Below are 21385 nucleotides of genomic sequence, written 5' to 3'. Positions count from 1 at the left end.
AATATTTTCCTATAGGACCCAGATGAGAAACTTCATAGAGAATCAGTTTGATCAACTTTAAAATGCAGGGCTCTGGATTCCACATGCTTCTGTGGCCACTAAGAGGCCCTTTTGCAGAAAAGTTTTAATTAAAGGCAGCTAAATCTGGAATTAGTGTCCTTTACCTTCCTTTTTAATGGAATGACTCTAGAGAAGACGTAGCTGTACAGAGTAGACAGGGGGAGAAAGGGGTGAGTTGAGACATAATTTTAAAACATAAAAAATTCTAATTTCAAATGTGATTGAAAATAAAGTGATATAAGCATAAAACCCCCAGTCTTCCTCCTTTCCAGATTCTCCCTCAAGGGCCCCTAAAATCTGCAACTTGTGTGGTTTTGAATGTATAATGACTTTCCAGTTATTCCTCAGACAGTTTTTTGTTGTTGTTGTTGTTTGTGTTTTTTTGTTTGTTTGTTTTGATGGAGTCTTGCTCTGTTGCCCAGGTTGGAGTGCAGCGGTGTGATCTTAGCTCACTGCAACCTCCACCTCCTAAGTTCAAGCAGTTCTCCTGCTTCAGCCTCCTGAGTAGTTGGGATTACAGGTGCCCACCACCACGCCCAGCTAATTTTTGTATTTTTAGTGGATACAGGGTTTCACCCTTTTCATCAGGCTGGTCTCAAACTCCTGACCTTGTAATCTGCCCGCTTTGGCCTCCCAAAGTGCTGAGATTACAGGCGTGAGTCACCACGTCCACCCCTCAGATAGTTTTCTCAGGATATCCTTGTAATATCCTCATTTTTGTTGGATAGAAACCAGCTCCACTGAAACATACATTTTGGGCAACTTGCTTTATTTAACACAATACTGAGTCTGTATGTCTGTGTAGTAAAGGTGACAGGGCTCCTTCCTTCTTCCTTCCTTCCTTCCTTCTTTCTCCCTCCCTCCCTTCCTCCCTCCTTTTTCCCTTCTTCCTTCCCTCCCTTCCTTCCTCCTTGCCTCCCTCCCTTCCTTCCTTTTTTCCTTGCTTCCTTTCTTCTTGCCTTGCTTCCTGCCTTCCTGCCATCCTGCCTTCCTCTCTTCCTCCCCCCTCCTTCCCTCCTTCCTTCCTTTCTCCTTGCTTTCTTCCTTCCTTTCCTACCTTCCTCTCTCCCATCTTCCTTCCTACCTCCCTCTCTCCCTTCTTCCTTCCTACCTCTTTCCCTCCTTTCTTCTTTCCCTACCTCCCTCCTTCCCTACGTCCCTCCTTCTTTCCTTTCTTCCTTCTTTCCTGTCATATTGCTTGCCTGATGTGAGTGGGAATTATAAGATTGACTCAGTGAATATAATATTTTAATATTTTGGCTTTCAAAATATTTGTGAAACCCACTGTCTCTATGCCAGGCTTGAATAGGAGCATTGCCTGATTTCTATAGTGAGCTGGAAATCACATAGCTATGAAATCTTCCTCCTCTGTTCCCTGTCCTCACCTGCATCTCTAAGAGATATACAAGAATGTTTGCCTTTTTATTTTCAAATACTTCTTTTATTTATCTTATTAAGTCTTTTATTTTTGCATAGAAATGAGGAAATGTTTTACTGTTCATATCACTGTCACTTGTCAGGCAATTGATTTATTCTATGTGACACTAGAAAAAATAAAACACTAATTTATATTCATGAATTCTCATTTATGCTTTCTAAACAGACACAATACAGTCTGTCTAACCTCTCCAAGAAGTTCTAGAGCCCTGTCATTTTGTGACATTTTCTCTCCAATATAAGTAAAGGAAAACAGTATATGAAAGGTAAAAATATTATAAATAAAATTGAAAAGACTATTTTTCATATAAACAAAAATTAGAAGGAATTACTAAGTAATGTTTGAGTTTCTAAACTTAATTTTATAATACTTCAGAAGATGGAACAGAAAACTTTGGCCTGAAACTTGAGGATTACCACCTCATGTCTTGCATGGATATATGAATATCTATATTGGCAAACAAGCAAATAAAAATCCAGCAACAGTCATCAGTAATTACTGGACACATTTAGCTAAGTAACCTGTATAAGCAGCCTCACCTGTCAATTTACAACATGCCAAATTTCTTTTTTTTTCCCAAATATTCTGTAAGTTTTTTTTAATCACATTGCATGTCTCTCCAAACCAAACCAAACCAAATAGCTAATGTTTATCTTTTAAAGGTTTTGTTCTTTCAGTTAATGTCATTAATATTTAACATTTCCTTGTGGAGGCAAATCAGATGAAATAATTTCAAGTCTCAGTTGAAGATCATTTTCGTAGAACAAGCTTCCCCAGCTTCCCAGGTTTGTCTAAGTTCCCCTGGTACATGCTCTTTTTTTTTTTTCAATTTTACTTTGAGTTCTGGGATACAAGTACAGAATACGCAGGTTTGTTACATAAGTATACATGTGCCATGGCGGTTTGCTGCACCTATCAACCTGTCATCTAGGTTTTAAGCCCCGTGTGCATTAGGTGTTTGTCCTAATGCTCTCCCTCCCCTAACCCCTACCCCTGACTCCAGTGTAGGATGTTCCCCTCCCTGTGTCCATGTGTTCTCATTTTTCAACTCCCACTTATGAGTGAGAACATGCAGTGTTTGGTTTTCTGTTCCTGTGTTAGTTTGCTGAGAATGGTGGTTTCCAGCTTCATCCATGTCTATGCAATGACATGAACTCATTTTTTTTATGGCTGCATCATATCCCATGGTGTATATGTGCCACATTTTCTTTATCAAGTCCGTCACAGTTGGGCATTTGGGTTCGTTCCAAGTCTCTGCTATTGTAAATACTGCTGCAATAAATATATCTGTGTATGTGTTTTTATAGTAGAATGATTTATAATCCTTTGGGTTTATACCCAGTAATGGGATTGCTGAGTCAAATGATATTGCTGGTTCTAGATCCTTGAGGAATCGCCAAACTGTCTTCCACAATAGTCCCTGATACATACTCATGCAGTCCTCCGTATTTCCCCTCTTCAGAACTTCATACAATTGCAATGTAGGCAACTGTTTTTACAATGCTGGCTTCATGGCTGCTTATCATAAGACTGAGCTCCATGGTGAAGACACTGCATTGAGCTTGTTCCTCATTGTTCACCAAGGCTGAACCCAAGACCCCTCATCTACATTGTACTTGTTCAAAAACACATTGCATTAATGAGCTATGATTTTTTACAAGAAACCTTAAAATAAAATATTTAAAACATTTAACATTTGCATAAGAACTGCCGTGGGTTGGATTCCTCCCTTTGGAGGGATTTGGCTTTGGGATAAACCTGCTAAGCTGGACTTGTGCATCACAACACTGGATTCCGCCAAGGGTCCAGAGATGAGTGGTTCCTTTGTATTTGTGATTTACATTCTGGAAATGAAAACAGTGAGTAACGTGTGGCTGAAGTATCTGTGGGATGAGGCCAAAATTAGGCTTATTCTGTGACTAAGCGACTTTTTTCAGTAGAAGTTAAAGCTGAGGAAAATAAAAATGCTGCCTAAAATGGAAATGAGAGCCATCATGGGCCAGAAACGTGGGCAGGCGTAGGAAGCTTCAGAGTTGGAATCTAATTTGAAACAATTTCCCATCACGGCAGGAAAGAACCAAACAAATTGAAATAGAGGAAGAAACTTTGGTGAAATTGAGCTTGGAAATCAGCTTGTTGGTAAAAATATGAACTAAGTCATTGATGGGTCTGGTGTGTTAGAGTGTTAGTGCTGGCTCCCTGAACAATACCACTGAAATACCTGATGGTAAGATAAACCCAAGCTCCTGTGGCTACTGGAGTTTTGTAAGCTTATTGCATGCAAAGTCAAGGAGAAGAGAAGAAAAAGTCAGGATATTTATGAGATTTGGGGGTATGGTGTAAGGGTTAAGATTGGGTGAAAATCATACTAGTTTAAAATGGGCGGGTAACATTTCCAAGAGTCGTGAAGAGTTAACAGTCATTTGATGCTATCTATTGAAAAGTTGGGTGGTCTGATGATAACTTAAGTGGGATTTGGGGAAAGCTTCTGAAATAAACAGTGAAATTCTCTGCAGCTTTTGTCTTTGTGGGCAAAAGTTTCCTGGAATAGTAAAGCCCTGTTGATGAAGTCAAGGGCATAGTTAAGCCTTGCTAAAAATCAGCAGTAACTTGTATGGGTGTGGATGGTTTCAAATCTCTATACTCTTCTTCCTCTACAACATTTTTCTATTTTAGCACAAGGAAACCACTTAGAGGAGCACTGGAGGAAATAATGGCTACCTTGTAAAAATCAGCATTGGAAAAAAAAGATAGGAAAAGGTAGGATATCTTTCAAGCTACCTATTCCGTCATGAGCAGGACATTTCTTAACCTCTACTTTGTGAAGTGTGGGTACTGGAGCTCATGAATTTAAATCTTTTCACCCCAGAATCAGGAAAGAGGGCAAGGCTCAAGTTACAGAGAGAAGCAATAACTGACAATGTATAAAATTTCCTGAGAAGGAAAGAGATGCAATTCAGAGTACAGGTGAAGGCATTCAATAAACAAATGAAAGAGGACAGACGTAAATGGAGGTGTAACTCAGATTGCCTAACTCTTACAATGTGTTCTTTCCACTAAAATCATGCTATGTTTATTTTGAAAAGTGTCCAGAACAAGTCAACAAAATAACGAAGAAAGTTACTGAATTACTGAGGTTGAAGAGGCAAATAATGACCCGATATATATTATTTTCAGATAAATAATGGAAAATCATGTAAAGATATGCATCAGTATCAGCTATTCTTGATTGCTGAATAAAGATAAATATGTTCCAACTGAAAAAAAAAATCTTTTCACCCCCAGATTTCTAATTAAATAACTATACAGCAATAAACAAGGTCCTGCACCCAGAGAAGAAGGGAAAAGAGCAGATGGTACATTTACCTGTTTAATTCATTTGCTTAGATACTTCCAGAAATACTTGTTGGGGAAATTATTTATAGTAGGGACAGATAGGATGAATGTATAAGGTTAGTTATTCATGCATTGTGCATAGTACAGTAACAGTCTAAGGCATATAATATTTCTGATGGGTATGTGGGGAAACGCTTTTAAGTTGACCAGCTGTAATTTGTTTTGCCTGATTACATGCTTGGTTAAAAATGACCACTTTCATAATCAAATGAATACCAAATGGAGTAAATGTTATAATGCAATTTTAAAACATGAAAAATGTCTCTTATAAAAGGCCTATTTAATTTTTGGAAAAAAAAATACTGCAATGTGACAACATGCATTAAAATGTTTGTCAAGAACTATCAATGGACTGGAAGGCTAGCAAAGCCTCCTGACCTAGATGAGGAGACAAGAAAAACACATTAAAACCTGAATGGTTACCAAACTGCATGAACATCTACCTGACCAAGAGGGAGCAGCACCAGTAGCAGCAGCAGCTTTGTTATTTTAAGTGAGTTATCCAGAGCTGGACTGACAGGGATACTGGTGCTGTAGTCCCTTCTCTTGTTCCTTAGGGAATTCCAGTTCTTCCCTAAATGCTTCCCTCTGAGGCTATATGGTAGTGAATCCATGTAAAGCAGAAGTCACAAAATCATATACCTATAGAGAACTGCAATTTACCATAAACTGGGGAGATTATGGGAAGCACTAGGGGATGAAGGCAACTGTGGTGAATTTAAAAAAGCTGCAACTTGTCAGATCTACTTTATTGTTACCATGTAGGAATTGATGACCAATGTGGCCAGAGGTTTCATTCTTTCAAGAAATTCTGGCCATTCAGATTTGTATATACTATTAAAAGTTTCCGATTTATAATGTTTTAATAGTTAAAAACAACCTCACACATCTGCAGGCTGAATTTTCCCTGTGGCCTTCAGCTTTTCAAATAGCCGAATTATGAAAACAGAATAGCCAATATGTAATCCACTTTTCTCCTTTCCCCTTTCTTCTTGCTGGATAGGAAACCATCATTGCTGTTTATTTTGAAGGGGAAACCCTCAACCCAGTCTAGAATCATCCTGTGCTAGCTGTAGAAGGACCTGAATTTCCATCATTAATGATTATTTTGGTTTTAGGATAGAGGGTCCTTTAGTTATCTGTCAACTATTAAAATATCCCTGGTTGTCACTTTGTTAAGGTAATAAAATAAATCTAATCTATTATAAACTTTTGCTGAAACTAATCAACTAGTAGATGATGGAAAGAAAGCAAAGCACCAGGAAAATGATTCTATTGTGTAAAAGAATCATTTGTTCAAAGTGCAGATTCCCTGGCTATAATCCTAGAGGTTCAAATTCTCAGAATCTAGGGGAGAGACCAAACTGTGTGCTCAGGGAGCACTCCTGGGGGGTTCTCATGTAGTTAGTTATTTGGAAACAGAAAAACAAAAAGGAAAACAAAAGCCCAAGCAGTTGTTCTCAAACTTTAATGAGCCTCAGACTCACAGGAAGGGCTTATTGTAATGTAAGTTACTGGTCCACCCTCAGAGTTTCTGATTCAGTGGATCTGGGGTGGGGCTGAGAATTTACATTTCTAGCAAGATCCAAGATGATGTTACTACTGGTCCTGGGACTATGCTTGGGGAACCCCAAACAAATATTTCCCCAACAAATATTTCTGGCAGTCTCCAAGCAAATGAATTAAAAAGTAAATGTAGTATGTACCCTTTTCCCTTCTTCTCTGGGTCCAGAGCCTTGTTTATTACTCTAAAGGAATGAAATACAGGCCAGGGGTATCCAGAGTGTATGGTAAGTGTATGCAGGAGCTGAAAGTGAGAAGGGGAGAGTCTGAAATAGTGCCATCCACTTCATAATGTTGCTTTGGGTCTGGTCCTGGAGCCCAACACTTAATTGCATTGTAGACTTTGCTCTTGGTTTATTCACTCATCAAATATTTATCGACATTAACCGTGTGTCAGGCATTGTGCTAGGCTTAGGCCCATCAATTAATTAGCTTATTAAATTAACACATAATTAATTTGACAAATATTTATTGAGCATCTACCGTTTTCCAAGTCCTGGACTAATTGGTAGTAAAAGACAAATCTCAGCTGCCATGAGTCAGGAGCCCTGACTCTTGGCTTCTCTGCTGTCATTCATATTCAGCAGCAGGCTTGAAGAAAACCTTGGTTCTTTCTGCGTAAGCTAAACAGAGCACAATAGAGCTGGTTGGTTGTGTTATCCCAGGGGAATGATGCTCTGCATAGATCCCTGAAGCTCTAAAGGAAGGAGCATTTCTGTCTGAACTGTGCTGACAGCTGTGGACCTGCGTGCCAATGGGAACAGTGAGCACTTTCCTGTTATGAGCGATCAGGCTTCCCATGGTCACGGCTGTGCTTGGGAGCAGACCCCCCCAGACATCCTTTTTCTAGAAATGATGCCTTTTCAGTAAAGAAAAGAAATGCATGTAAGGCAGGCTGTGAAAACCTGTGCCAATGCAGCCCTTTTGCAATGTTTCATAGAGAGCATCCTTTATGCTCCACGGGAGATCTGCCCTTTCTCTGTGTCTGCAGACAGTGGGTAATAGAGGGCATGGGGTCAGAAGCACAGGTTTTTCCCCAGTTACTCAGGCTGCTCCATATGACACCTGATGGCAAACAGTTCATTTTTTCAAATGCAAAAGCTAGGGCTGGAGGAAAACTGGGAGTCTCCTAGTATCTCCACACTGCTTTCTTGGATTCAGACCTCTTTTTACAAATATGGTACGACAATACTGAGGGCAGAAAACAAATTTTCATCCACCCTGGCTTTTGTTCCCTTGGTTTCCTCTATCATTCAGTTTTTAGAAAGAAAGCCAAAAACATAAATTATCTAGGAAACAAATATCTACAATTTTTTAACGTGTCATCTCCTAAAACCCTTAAAAGAGCTCTCCACTGCCTAGAGAATGAAGTCCTATTGAGTAAGTTACACCACTTTTCTGAGACTCAGTGTCCTCATCTTGTTAACTCCCTTACGGGGTTAACAAGAGTTGACCTGGATACATCTATAAGGTGCTAGGAGCAAAGAATCCCATGAAGTGCTGAGAGCAGGTGAGTCATCAGCACCATTCACACTGTTGCTCATGAACCCTTCCCAACCCCCAGGGAGATCACAAGTGGCAGGGAATTGCTTACTTCCCACTTTGGAAACCAATAAAGTATTTTTCTGGATTCATGCAGTACTTTGTCCTTATTAGACTGTGCCTTGAGTTGTTATTAGGGGTAATACGTCTTCATATCTCCCTCAAGTTGATAAAAGTCTTGAGACTGGGGACCTCGTCTGACTCTTCTTTCCATCTGCATTGCCAGTGCAGTGCTTACTTAGCACCTGGCAAGTGCTCAATAAACATTTGGTGAAACAGAGGAGATTTATCTATGAGTCATTCAAAGCACTTTATGTTTAAACGCACACATCTCAGAAAATAAATGTGATTTGAGATTATTATTCGTTTACCCCTATGTAAAAACGAATTCCACTCATTCCACTGCGGATTTAACAATGACAAAAAACCCAGATACATTTCCTGCCCTCAAGGAGCTTCTGTTATAGAGAATAAAACAATTAACAAAGAAGATTAAGAACAATTAACAAAGAAGATTAAGAACATGATACACGTTATGAGTAAAAAGAAAGCAAGGACAAAGACTTGATGAAGGAATGCTATTTTATATGTGGTTAGCCCAGGCAGCCTTCTTTGAGAGGGTAACATTTGAGCAAAAACCCGAGGGAAACTTGCAGCTACCCACAGAGAGTTCCCAAGCAGAAGGAATGACCAGCGCAGACACTATGAGGTAGAGTTCTCCAGGGAGTAAGAGGAACTCATTGTGTGGCTCCAGCACTGTGATCACAAGAAAGAATGGTAGGAGTGAGGTCAGAGGTAATGAAACCTAGATCTTATAGAGCCTGTGGGGTCCATGTCATTTGAGTCTACAACTTCTCCCTCATTCTTGCCCCATTACATGCTAGCCCCAGGATCAATCCCTTACTCTCATCAAATAAAACTTTGGGTCTGTTCCTCTCTACCTTTTGCCAGTAGTTCTAGATGTTTGCCATGTTCATGAAAACAAAGTGTCCACTGATGCAGTGTTTTTATGAATTTGCAAACAACATCTAGAACACAACTCCTGATCTTGCTCAGGTGAACTTTTTTTTAAATTACTTTTTTTATTTGAGATGTAGTCTTGCTTTGTTGCCAGGCTAGAGTGCAGTGGCACGATCTTGGCTCACTGCAGCCTCCGCCTTCTGGGTTCAAGCAATTCCCCTGCCTCAGCCTCCCGAGTAGCTGGGACTACAGGCTTGTGCCACCATGCCTGGCTAATTTTTTGGATTTTAGTAGAGACAGGGTTTCACCATGTTGGCAAGGATGGTCTCTATCTCCTAACCTCGTGATCCGCCTGCCTCGACCTCCCAAAGTGCTGGGATTACAGGTGTGAGCCACTGCGCCCAGCCTAGGTGACCTTTATCTCTTCCGCAGTCAGCCACTCTCAACTTGCACCAGGTCATCACTTGGAAACCACTTTATCAGACACTTTTCATTGTCCAATATATGCCTTCCCACCCTCAACCCCCACTGTGGCTGCCTTTGGTATCTTAGAGACTGCCAAGCTGTTGATACGGCAGTTTTGTCACATTTTATCAGTTCCCCTGGGGTGTCTTCCTGGTTTGCTCAGGTCAGACTCCAAACTCGATTATCTGGGCTGATCTCATATCTCTATTCTCAACTTAAACAGCATCAGAATTCTGAAGGTGAAAAGAAGTGTAGTGAAAATTGAGTCTCCCTCTGCATTTCTCCTTTCAATAGACAGTTTTCATTTGAGCAGATAATCATTGTTTTCAACTTCTTACCTATCCACCTGGAAATATGCTATAAAATATGAGCACATAGATTTGTGTATATGTGTCTATAGTTTTTAAACACGTAGATGTGTGTGTCTACACCATTTGATAGTACATTAGAGGCACTGCCTTGCATCCTACTTTGCACACTGTAATTTGAAGATTATTCTGTGTCGGTGAATAGGGATATGTTTCATTATTTTTGATGGCTGTATAATATTTCTTCATCTGCTTACACCAACCTTTAACTTATCACTCCCAAGCTGATGGACTCTTGGCTCTCACAGACGGTTCTTTCATGAGAAACTTTTCATATGTGTCATTTCTCACAAAGCCTAGTTGCCTACAAGATATTCTTAAAAATGGAATTGTTGATTTGAAGTGTATGAACATTTTAAATGTATTTGGATAAATGTCACCAAATAACCTTCCACAAAGGTGTGCCAATTTATACTCCTCCTAGTAATGAGGTGCCTGTTTATCTACTAAGTGAAAAATAGCATCTCACCAGTGTTATTTGTATTTATCTGATTACAAGTAAGGTTGAATATCTTTTCATATGTTTATGAGCTATTTGTATTTATTTTTCTATGAGAAATCTGTTCACATTGGTGTCTATTTTGGACTCTGCTTAATCATCAAATGTTCGGAGTCAAAACTGTTCTAATTCATATTTCTTCCCCATTATGTTGTCTGATTAAACAATGTTAGACTTCTGTTATCCTACTGCTTATCTATCAAAAAGCTCTGTCTAAATATTTTGCCTAAATTTTTTCCTAGTGAATATTGGTGCTTGGCAGATGTGAGTTGGGGAGAGTGGGGATGGATGGCAGTGTTGTCCCAGGACAGGTGGTTAGATTTAGCTCAAATTCTTGATCCATAGAATATGAAATTCCACAGCTTAGCCCTCCCCTTCCAGTTCTCACTATATCCAGGAGTCAGGGGGAATCCTACACTCATCTCACTTTCTGCCTCCTGGATCTTCATGTGACAAATTTGTTTCTATGCATCCTCTGGGTATAGGCAACAAACTCACAATCTTTACGTCTCTCTCAAGGACTTCCACACAACTGGAATATTTTGTAATTTGGCTGAATTTACCAAAGCTGTGAAGATTATGAGAGGTCGCACCTTTAAACCCCCTTGCTTCCTTTTTCTGACTCTTGTATTCTCTATCTCTCCACTGAACTCCTTTCCCCACTTATTTCTCAAGCATAAGTTCCTTTTTTCATGTATTTTTCTTTTGGTGAGGAAGTTTTTTGAATTTCTGCATGACCTTTCCAATGTATGAAATGGCATTTACAAGTATTTCTTCAAGACAATGTAGATCTCTTACTAATATGAGTTCTGGTGAACAAAATTTCTTCCCTACATGTATATCTGGAAATCTCTGGAATTTTGATATGTGTCTCATCTGCTGATAATGGACATACAGATAGACTCAAATGCTATGATGTTGACTTAAATGCCACATGATGCTGGTAGTTCATGAGAAAGAATTTAACAAGGTTCCTTCATGAAAAACATTTTGAGTCAAGTGCAAAGATCTCATTGATAAGATGTAGAAAGGTGCTCTTCTTTTTCTTATCTAAATTTATTTATAATGGTCATTTATAGGTATTCATGCCTAACTTCCATACTGAAGATTTATAACATTGATATAAAATTCTGTATTGTAGATCAATCTCAGCTTCTAATAAACTTTGTTCAACTTTGTGCTTTTTAGACAAGATGTCCTGGCACTAGCAATCACCTCGTTTTAAAAAATTTTTTTAAGATTTCTCACTGGACTGTTATTCCCTGATATGTTTATGAGCCTTTTGTTATATGATTTTTCTGCCTCATTCACAACATAGACATCATTGGGCATAATGTTTATTATTCAACTTTCTGTCTCCATTAACAAATTTATCTACACCTACCCAGTCTTCCCTTATTTCCAACTGTCTTAGTGAATAGGGCACTTCTTTTCCTTCCCAAGGTCAACCTGTCCTTTTGTACCCTTGACTCCATAAACCTTCTCAGATCTAGCTAATAGCTCTTTTCCTTACCAAAATACACAAATATCTCTCCTAAACTCTTAACCTTGAATTCTATCTAGGAATTCCATTCTTTCTTCTTTACCTCTTATTAACATTTTAAAAGTGCCTCCATCTGTTTTCATTTCTTTCCTTTTCATTCACTCATCTAACAATGGCAACTTGCCTTCTGTCCCTACCAATTTACTGATTTCACCCAGTCACCAACGATCACCTAATTCCCAAATGAATTAAGCTTTCAATTTTATCTAATTGGGCCACTTGTCTGCCTCTGTAGCTGTTGATATTTCCACAGTTCTTGAAAAATCTCTTTCTTCTTCTCTTCCACAGTACCACTCTCTTTTGATTCTCTGTATGCTTTTAAGATTGAGCTTTACCTGTATGTTTTTGTGTGTTCCTCTTCTTTGGTACATCTTAAAATGCCTCTTTCCCAAGGCTCTGTCATTGCCCACTGCCCACTGAATTCTTCTCCTGCTTCTACCTTCAGAATTCCTGTATTTTGTGTGCAAGAATCTATCTTTTCCACTCTCCTTGAGCTATCTAACCAAATTCCTTGATGAGGTATCTACTGCTAATACACTAAAGATCATGAAATTTCTACGTCCAGCTCCACGCTGTCTATAAACTCCAAATATTTAAGGACAGCCACACATTGACTGTTTCATTCCATTGTTCCACAGTCTGAAACTCAGTTCCTCTCTGCCCTGCTTGGTTAGTTTCTATTCTTGTTTTCTCTATCTCTACGGTGGAATGAATATGCCAACATTTATTTCCCCAACGTTTTAAGCTAACACTCAGATTTATCTTTGATTTGTTTCTGTACCTTGTTTTTGTTGCAAATGAAATTGCAAGTTTCATTTCCTAAATATTTCTCAATCTCTCCCCTCTCACCGCGTCTTAACTAGGGTTAAGGTCGTGAGGCAGAGACGCAGTGAAAGGGGAGGGATTGAGAAATATTTAGGAAATTAAATATTTTTTAATAAGCAACAGTTTTTGATAAGCAACAGTTTTTCTGTTGCTTATCAAATTTCAGCAGCCTCCCAGCAAACTTTCTAGCCTCTTTTGTGTTGTCTGTCTCAAATTATTCAGTATATGCTAAAGTCATATCTCTATAATGTAGACATGACATTTCATTCATCTTTAAATCCTTGCCATCTCTCCATCTCATTTCTCATCACTCCTTTGCCCATGATGCCATTCCTCTCATCTGTCGTGATGTTTCCTGTCCCAGACCTCTGTTCAGACCCTGCTATATTAAATGTTCTTCCATTCATCATCTTCCAATTAGCAAGCTATTTGGTAAGAGTCCATAACTTAAGATTTGTCTGTTTATACAATCATCCCTCCCACTGATTTGAATACCTGAGGACAGAACCTGTTTTTTATACATGTCCAATGGCAAGGGCAGTTCCTGTCACATAATATACGCTCAATAATGTCATCGAATAAATGCATCAGGGAATGATTTAGATAAAAATCACAGAATGGATATCTCAAGGTTGAACTGAACACTGGACCGATATATCATTTCACTTCTCTTGGTTTTATTCTCTTTATTGCAAAATGGGTATAATGAGATTAATCACCTTACAGGATTTTTACAAAGATTAAACAAGATAATATTATGTAAAGCACTTGGCATGGTGTCTGATGTAGTAATTGCTCACTAGATATGACAATATAATACCAACAATGAACTTTCCTGCTTCTACTAGTAATACGGTTGGTTGACATTATCAGGAGGGTAATTCGTGAGTCTATTCTTTTCACTTGTCACTATTATTTGCTTTAACAGTGAGGAAATTGGCCTTATGGAGGCTCATTTTCTCAATAAGTGAGCTCAGGGATCATGCTGGCTTTATTAGTAGTTTTTTAATTGCAAGGCTATTTTACTTTATTTTCCCAATTGGAAAACAGTGAATGGAAGGAGCATCTAAAAACTGCTCATAGCCCCACCATCCAATTGCAACCACTGTTGCCATACAGACTTTTCTCCTGAGGGATCTTTTTCTACATACACATTGCACACATTGAGAGTGGTTGTAGCTGTTAGTGCTGGTGACCCTGATGTTAAATCTGCTACTTAGTGCAAGGATCGTAGGCACTGGGAAAGTGTAGATTTAAAGAATCTGTAAGGAAAGGAGATAGGTTTAACCTGAGTCCAGAGCTGAACAAGAACCAAAATTGAAGATCAGTTAGACCCTCTGTTAGCATCAGATTTTTCACAGACACAGAAACAAACATTTCTTTGTTTCAAATCTCCAAGAGTTAAGGTTGTTGATGTCTGTAAATATTAATAACAATGATAACTTATTACTTGCTCAGCTAATTAGGATTTCAGCCACATTTAACTTTCAAAACACCATGTTTTCTTATATTATGATTTCTTAATGTGTTGTAGTTATTGTTTTTATCAACAGCCATATGTTCTCATCCTCTGGGAGTGAGCACCTGCCATTCGTAAATAGATCCATCACAAATTCAACATTTATTTAGCAACAGATAGTAAACAATAGGAAAGGACATTCTTTTAAGTTTATTAAATTGTCCTAAGATTAAAACTGAAAAAAAAGGAATCATTCATTTATTATCACTTTAATTAATTCAACAATTATCTATTGCCTAACTTCTGTGTGCTAGCTAGAGCCCTGGGTTCTGGTCAAGCTGTGATTAACTTACATGTTTAATGCCTTCAAGGTACTTCATTTAGCCAGGAAACTCATCATAAACAAGACAGACAAATAAATGTAAAGTTTAGGATTGTGATCAGCACATTGAAAGAAACAACATACATTGTTACAATAAAATGATAAAGTTGAAGGGTATGGGATGGGGGGACCTGCCTTTCTGTAGTTAAGGAAGATGCCTTTGAGGAGGCAATATTTCAGTTGAGGCCTAATGGAATATAAAGGTCAGCCAGGTATCAGCCTGATAGGAGAGCACTTTGGCTTGATGGCCAGAAGGGGTTTGCTTTCTGGGGGTACTGAAAGAAGCCCAGCATGGCTGGAGTTTGGAGGTGAGCAAAGGAGTGAGCAGCTCTGATGAGGATAGACAGGCCAGGCCTGATCACATGTGGCCTTGTAGGCCACGTTAAAGAATTTGGGTGTCTTCAGATGTACTATTTGCAAACTCATGGCTTCCCCTTTGATGCTCTGTTCTAGATGGTCGCTGCAATCATTATGTGTCAAATACACCTGTGCATATTGTTACCTTGGTGCTTTAGTGCACACTCATATTCCTGACTGGAATGGAAATAATATTAACTTGAATTATAATGTGTGCTCAGAGACCTGCAAGCAATATAGTCCTGGGCAAGTTTTGAAGGCCTACCGGGCCTCATACCTTGTGAAATTATGAAAGGATGAAGCAGGATATTTCTCTAACATTTTTGCAGGTGGGAACTGGAGTGCATGGACACCAGCAGGGGCAAAATCCACAAATCCAACACCTAGTGGGAGAGGTAGTGCAGGTGAGTGGCTGCAGGAGACAGGGTGAGCTCTTTTGGGCACCAGCAAGAGTGGACTCTGTACTGTCCCTGTGGTGGCATCTAGGGAAGGGTGCCTACAATCCCAGAAGCTCCAGAGGAAGTGTTACAATGTCCTATTAGCTTTGCTGTGTGAGGATGATTTAAGTGTTAACAGCTCATTAGAGGGTTAGTGTCACAGCTTTTTGCACCCACACTCGTGGCACCCAAGTTCCTGTCTGGCATCCAGGAGGAATGAGGTCACGTGAATGAGTTGAAGATGGTAAATGTGGGAGATTTTATTGCTGGTGAAAGTGGCTCTCAGTAGGAAGTGGAGCTGAAAAGAAGACCATGAGGAAAGGTAATCTTCCCCTGGAGTCTGGCCAGGGATGGATTTTTCTCCAAAGCTATTTCATCAAGCTGTCCATCTGAAGCCAAGCAGCTTCTCTCCAAAGTCCAACTGTTGTCCCAGACATCCAGCTCCTTCTCCTCTCTCTGCCAGCTGGGCCTTGGGTTTTTATAGGCACAGGATGGGGGTGGGGCAGGCCATGGGTGGTTTTGGGAAAGGCAATATTGGAGCAGGAAAACATAGATGTAGGTTCTCACTTTGAACTGCAGTCGCATCCCAGGCTTTTTGGCTTGAGGGTGGTACCCTCAATGGGATCCTACCCTCTTCTGCCCAGAATTTCCCTGTCTGCTGTCCCTATCAGAGATACATCTCAACGTTTTGAGGTGAGAAATAAATAAAGTAATACATGTGAAACTCTGTAGCATGAGGCCTGATAAAAACTGGTTGTTATTAAATATTAATTTCCCTGTATCTCTCCACTTACGGAGGTTTTTATCTATTCCATTCCATTTTCCATTTCTAAGCCACCAAAAATTTTTTGGTTCTGTACCACCTATTTTCCCTTATCCAATAATTTACTGTAGTTTTATTATTTATCTGTCTTACTTGTCCCAATAGATTAGAGTGGAGATCATGCCCAAACCTCACAGTGATTAATAGCATTGGGCACAGAGGTGTTGTTAAGTAAATCTATTGTGTTGGCATTTTATAATCCAGTAAAGTAAAGGAAATCTTGACTGGCAAACTGTGCAGGAGACAGGTAACAAAATGGAAAAGGAAAATGGATTCCACAATTTCAGAGACGCTAAGGAGAACCTGCTTAGGGAGCTTGGGGTAGAGAAGAGAGAATGCTATTACAGTAGGGAGAATGGGTCCTTGATACAATGATGTCCAGTTTAGAAATACCTGTGGTTATACCTGTGATCCCAAAGTACATGGTGAATTAAAACAACTGATTATTTGCACTCCCCATTAGTTCATTAATTCAACATTTATTTAATGTTTTCCATTGATAATGTTGTATCTTTAGCTATATATTGGCAAAATATCTGAACGGAGTAATTTAATTTTGGACAGACTATATATTATGTGAATGATTTTAAAGCAATGAGTTGTGGCATAGATTTCTTACATTGTATTTTCCTATACAAAATATTATAGGATTTACATTAACATAGGTTATCAAATATATTTATTTCTCCTACACTAAATCAAGCAATAAGATTTTTAATTGCAAAACAATTAAATATGAGATGAGATATTTGATTTTATAAATAGAAAAAAATTCAATATTTTCAAATGTTTTATTTGAATATTACTTTTGTAAGTATAATTGCTGAGAATCTTGGTACATTTTCATAGGGCAATGTAAATATTTGTTCCCATGTTCCTATGTAGAACAGAGGTCAGCAGAGTTGCTGGATCACATTATAGTTATTATTTTGTGATCCTACTTTTAAGATAATTTTTAAAGCATGTCTATCTTAATTATTCAGATTTTTTTCTATCCTCATGTTTAAAAGCAGAGTAGTATATAAAATGAAATAATACCTTGAATATTTTAATTTTCTTTGTCCCTATAGTATCCCAGATTGCTGTGTCCTTTTGATTTTTAATAAGCAAATATCTCAGAAGCTTAATCATTTGATTTAGAGATTTTACGTGAATACTTTTATCCCTCTAAATAGAATAAAGACCTTTATTATATTAGTCTGAGGATTTCTTCCAGGTACTAAATTTATCTTCAACCCAGTGGTCCAGGTTCCAAGGGATGCCTGTAATTAGATGTAATTACATGTCACAGTCATCAACCAGTAGTATTTCAGGTCATGATTCTGCTACTCTCCTCCCTAGACCTTTCCCATATTCACTTCCACCTCCCTTTTTAGATCCTCCCTTATGATCCCTACCAAGGAAATGCCTCTGAATTACATCCTATTTCTAAAACTGCCTGGGAGCTAGCTCCCATGAGAGCCTATAATCAAGAATGATAACGGGCACAGCATTGTTTTAATGTCCATTTTTCCCTGAGGAACGTATCTTTAATTTCCAATTTTAAATCTCTGTCTAAAACCCCTTCTATGAAGGTAGCTGAGGTTTTGGCCTGGCAGTCTTGCTCTAAAGTATCTTCCTCTGCTTTTGGACTTGCGTTGTGTCTCAGTGTGCATGATGTGAGTCTTCTGGTTTATTTTTTCTTGCAGTTCCTTGGAGTATAGCAGCCAAAATAAGAGAATAAATTTTCCACAGATGTCCAAGGCACACTTGCTGGCCTCTTTTGCTTTGTTCAGGATTTGCTAAAAAACAAAAAGTACATGCTTTGGGCACAGGCTGACTCTGGGTGGAGTGTGAGGTCCAGGCAGGAGTCTTTTGGAGGCTTGTTTCCATTCTGCACTCAAGGACCTGGAATTCTTCAGAGGCCTCTTGCCAAGAAAGTAGGTGGAGGCGAGGACACTAGACAGCCAAGTTGTCATTTTCCTCTTCCTTTTCTGCCACAGATTTTGCTTTTCATTTTTGTTTTCCAACATGGGTCTTCCCTTGTAGATTGTTTTGAGCTCCTCAAATGAACCAGTAAATAAGTAGTCTAGATAGTGGTTTGTTTGTTAACCCAGTTAGCATCGGATTTACAATCCTCTTGCATTCCTCTCCCAATTCCCTAAGTTTTCCTTGGCATTACTAGGCAGACTCAATTTGGTGACTTCCCAGTATTGCACTGAAGGATGGACAGATAGGCTGTTGCCATGGAAACAAGGTAATTGCTCAGAGAATTCATCCTGCATTGGTAATATTGAACTAACTGCTGTACAGTTTCCCATTTATTACAAGACATTTACAAGGAAAATGTGATGTGTTTCATGATGCTGAAGTGTTTTCCTCTTTTCAAGAAGCTGAATAAATGGAAGGGCATGGTGGCTTACACCTATAACCCCAGCACTTTGGGAAGCCGAGAGGAGTAGATCACCTGAGGTCAGGAGTTTGAGACCAGCCTGGCCAACAATACTGAAATACCATCTCTACTAAAAATACAAAAAAATTAGCTGGGCGTGGTGGCACACATCTGTAATCCTAGCTACTGGGGAGACTGAGGCAGGAGAATTCCTTGAACATGGGAGGTGGAGGTTGCAGTGAGCTGAGATCATGCCACTGCACTCCAGTCTGGGTGATCAACTAGATGCTGTCTCAAATAAATAAATAAATAGATATAGATATAGATAGATAGATAGATGATTGATAGATAGATAGATAGATAGATAGATAAGCTAGGTAAAAATTATTCAGATGTAATCGATGCCAAAAAAATCTATTGGTAGGCCACAAGCCTTGACTGGGCAGAGGATGTCAGGTCTTCTCTCCTTCTGTCTCAGGTGTTTGTATCTATTGGGTTTTGCAGCAGTAGTCATCTGGCTTGCCTTGCATGGCAGTACATCGGTGGAGTATGTGATCTTTGTTGGGCTGTTTGAACATTATTTGGTATTCCTTGTTTTTTGACTTCCTCCATTGCGCAGAATGACATGATCAACTTTTTCAATCACAACTTATTTTCCCTTTGTCTAATTGTTCATATACTCACCCATAATAACTTCCTTTATAATGGAAGGCAAATTTTTTCTCCCACTATCCTTGGACAGAATGGATTTAACTATGTGTTTTAATTCCAATCTGTAAAATGTCTTTATGCATGTAGTAGGAGTTCAGTAAAGAGTCAGCGAAAATGCCTTCTGGAAAGCATTTATTTTTCTTTGGCACCAGTCTTCTTTTCTGTAAAACCAAAGTCTAGGTCAGTGTTTCTCAACTTCTTGACCTCAGCTCACAAGTGGCTTCCTAAAGAGCATGTTCTGGCCCTAGTGCAATGCCACCCTTTTCTGTAGGTTGAGAAAGTCCATAAAATACTTTCTAAAAGTATGCATATCTCCTCACACAGTTCTCACTCACACCTAGTTTGACATTGAAACTCATAGTATCAGTTCTAGATGACCTCCAAATTCCCATTTGGTTTTGATACTCTGCAATTCAGTGGTACTATTCTCTAGTCACTTCCTTGAGAAAATCAGGTCTGAGCAGATTGGCTTGGCGTATCTTTTAGAAACTCCCAAATAGCATGTGTTTACTGTTATTGTTACCCTCACCACAGTTGATTGATTTTATTCATCTGTCCTCCTCCAGTAGACTTGAACTCTTTGAGGATGAGTCTATTTAATGTAGAGTTGTTTGCCTGTGGCCTAGCACCGGATAACAGCAAATCCTCAATAAATATTTGGTGAACATAACAGTTGATTATGTTGATGCAATATGCTGTCCAGATTACAGCTTTATTCATGCATTAAAAGCTGATGCATGTAAAGAGCCCTTATGATGAATTCTTTACAAAAGTGGCTGTTACATCTCCTAAAATATATTTAAGTTTCACGAGGACCAAGAACGGTTAAAAGACCAACTGGGGTGTTGAGAGTGGGTATGCTCGAATAACCTGATTTGTGTTCTTATTTGTGTAACATCTTCTACATGCCAAGTGTGATTGTCTTGCTTAGATGGTGTGATATTAACAGCATTGCTTTACAAATGTTAAGCTAATTGTTTATTCATGGTACTGTTAATGAGATGGCTACTTTATCCCTTTCTTTGAAAGGCCACAGGATGGAGCCAAATCCTGACACCTCCATTTCCTCCTGTGGTGTTACAGCGCCTGATTTCAGTTTCATAAAAACAAATAAAAATAAAATATATGCGCTAATATGAAATGTCAACTAAAATCAATAGTAATCTATTTCTCTTGGAGTGTGAGCAGGACCCAAACAATCAATTAGCAGTAAGCTTGTCAAAATGCACGGGGCAGAGGTTGCTAGGCGCTTCATCACAATTTTATTTGCCCAGAGCATTTGAATAAATGAAGTGAAATGTTTCCACAAGTCTCTGAATCTTTGATAATTTTTAGACCTCCTGATGAAATACTGTTGGCTAATTTCCTGCAGTAAATATTTTCAGTGATCGTCAGAACCTGTAGTAGTAAATGACATTTTCTCCGATATGTTACTGTGCCTGAGTGCAGAGAGATGACACAAAGGCTATGTGCATGTCTGTGAGAATGCAGCTGTGTGTGCATTTTTTTATGAAGAAAAATAGCTTTCTCTGGAGATTTTGCTGAAAATCCCATTCCTCCTCTCAAGTAGCAGTCACTTAATAAATATTCATTGGGTTGCATTCTATTTTATGCTATCTCTTGGTATTCCCTGCCTCTGCTGGATTGGGGGAACAGGGTGGAAGGGGTGATGAATATAAGAAGAAATGCATATGCATTGCACCAATGTAGCCATAGGGGTCTGAATTGGCAGCCAGACTAACAAGATGCAAGTAAGCTTCAATGTTGTGTTTCCTTAGCTTTATAGAAGAATACAGGGCAGGAACTTCAGCAGGCACATCATCATTCCATGAGGCTCAGCAGATACTTGAGTACATCATTCTTTTTGTTTCCTTCTGCACTAAGAGTATCTGCATTGTCCCCAGACAGTAGCTGAGCTTCCCACATATCTTTTATATTGTTTTAGTCACATAGGTCCAAGATCTGCCAACCTTCAGCTTCCGCAGCCCGAGTGCAGTTCTACAGAGATGACATTCTAAGTTCATGCTGCAATTTCCAAGGAAGCAGGACTATGGAAAGGCACACATTGTCCTGCATCAGTCCAAGCAAGTCTGATGAAAATCCTTATACAGGTATTAATTTTTTTATTACTTGAATTGCAAAATACACACAAAAGTGATTTTAACAAAGAGAATTTTATCTTCCAC

The sequence above is a fragment of the Aotus nancymaae genome, unplaced genomic scaffold (genome assembly GCF_030222135.1).
Source record: "Aotus nancymaae isolate 86718 unplaced genomic scaffold, 86718_ANA_hifiasm-v0.15.2.pri h1tg000040l, whole genome shotgun sequence".
NCBI lineage: Eukaryota > Metazoa > Chordata > Mammalia > Primates > Aotidae > Aotus > Aotus nancymaae.
Note: the sequence above shows the minus strand (reverse complement) of the source record.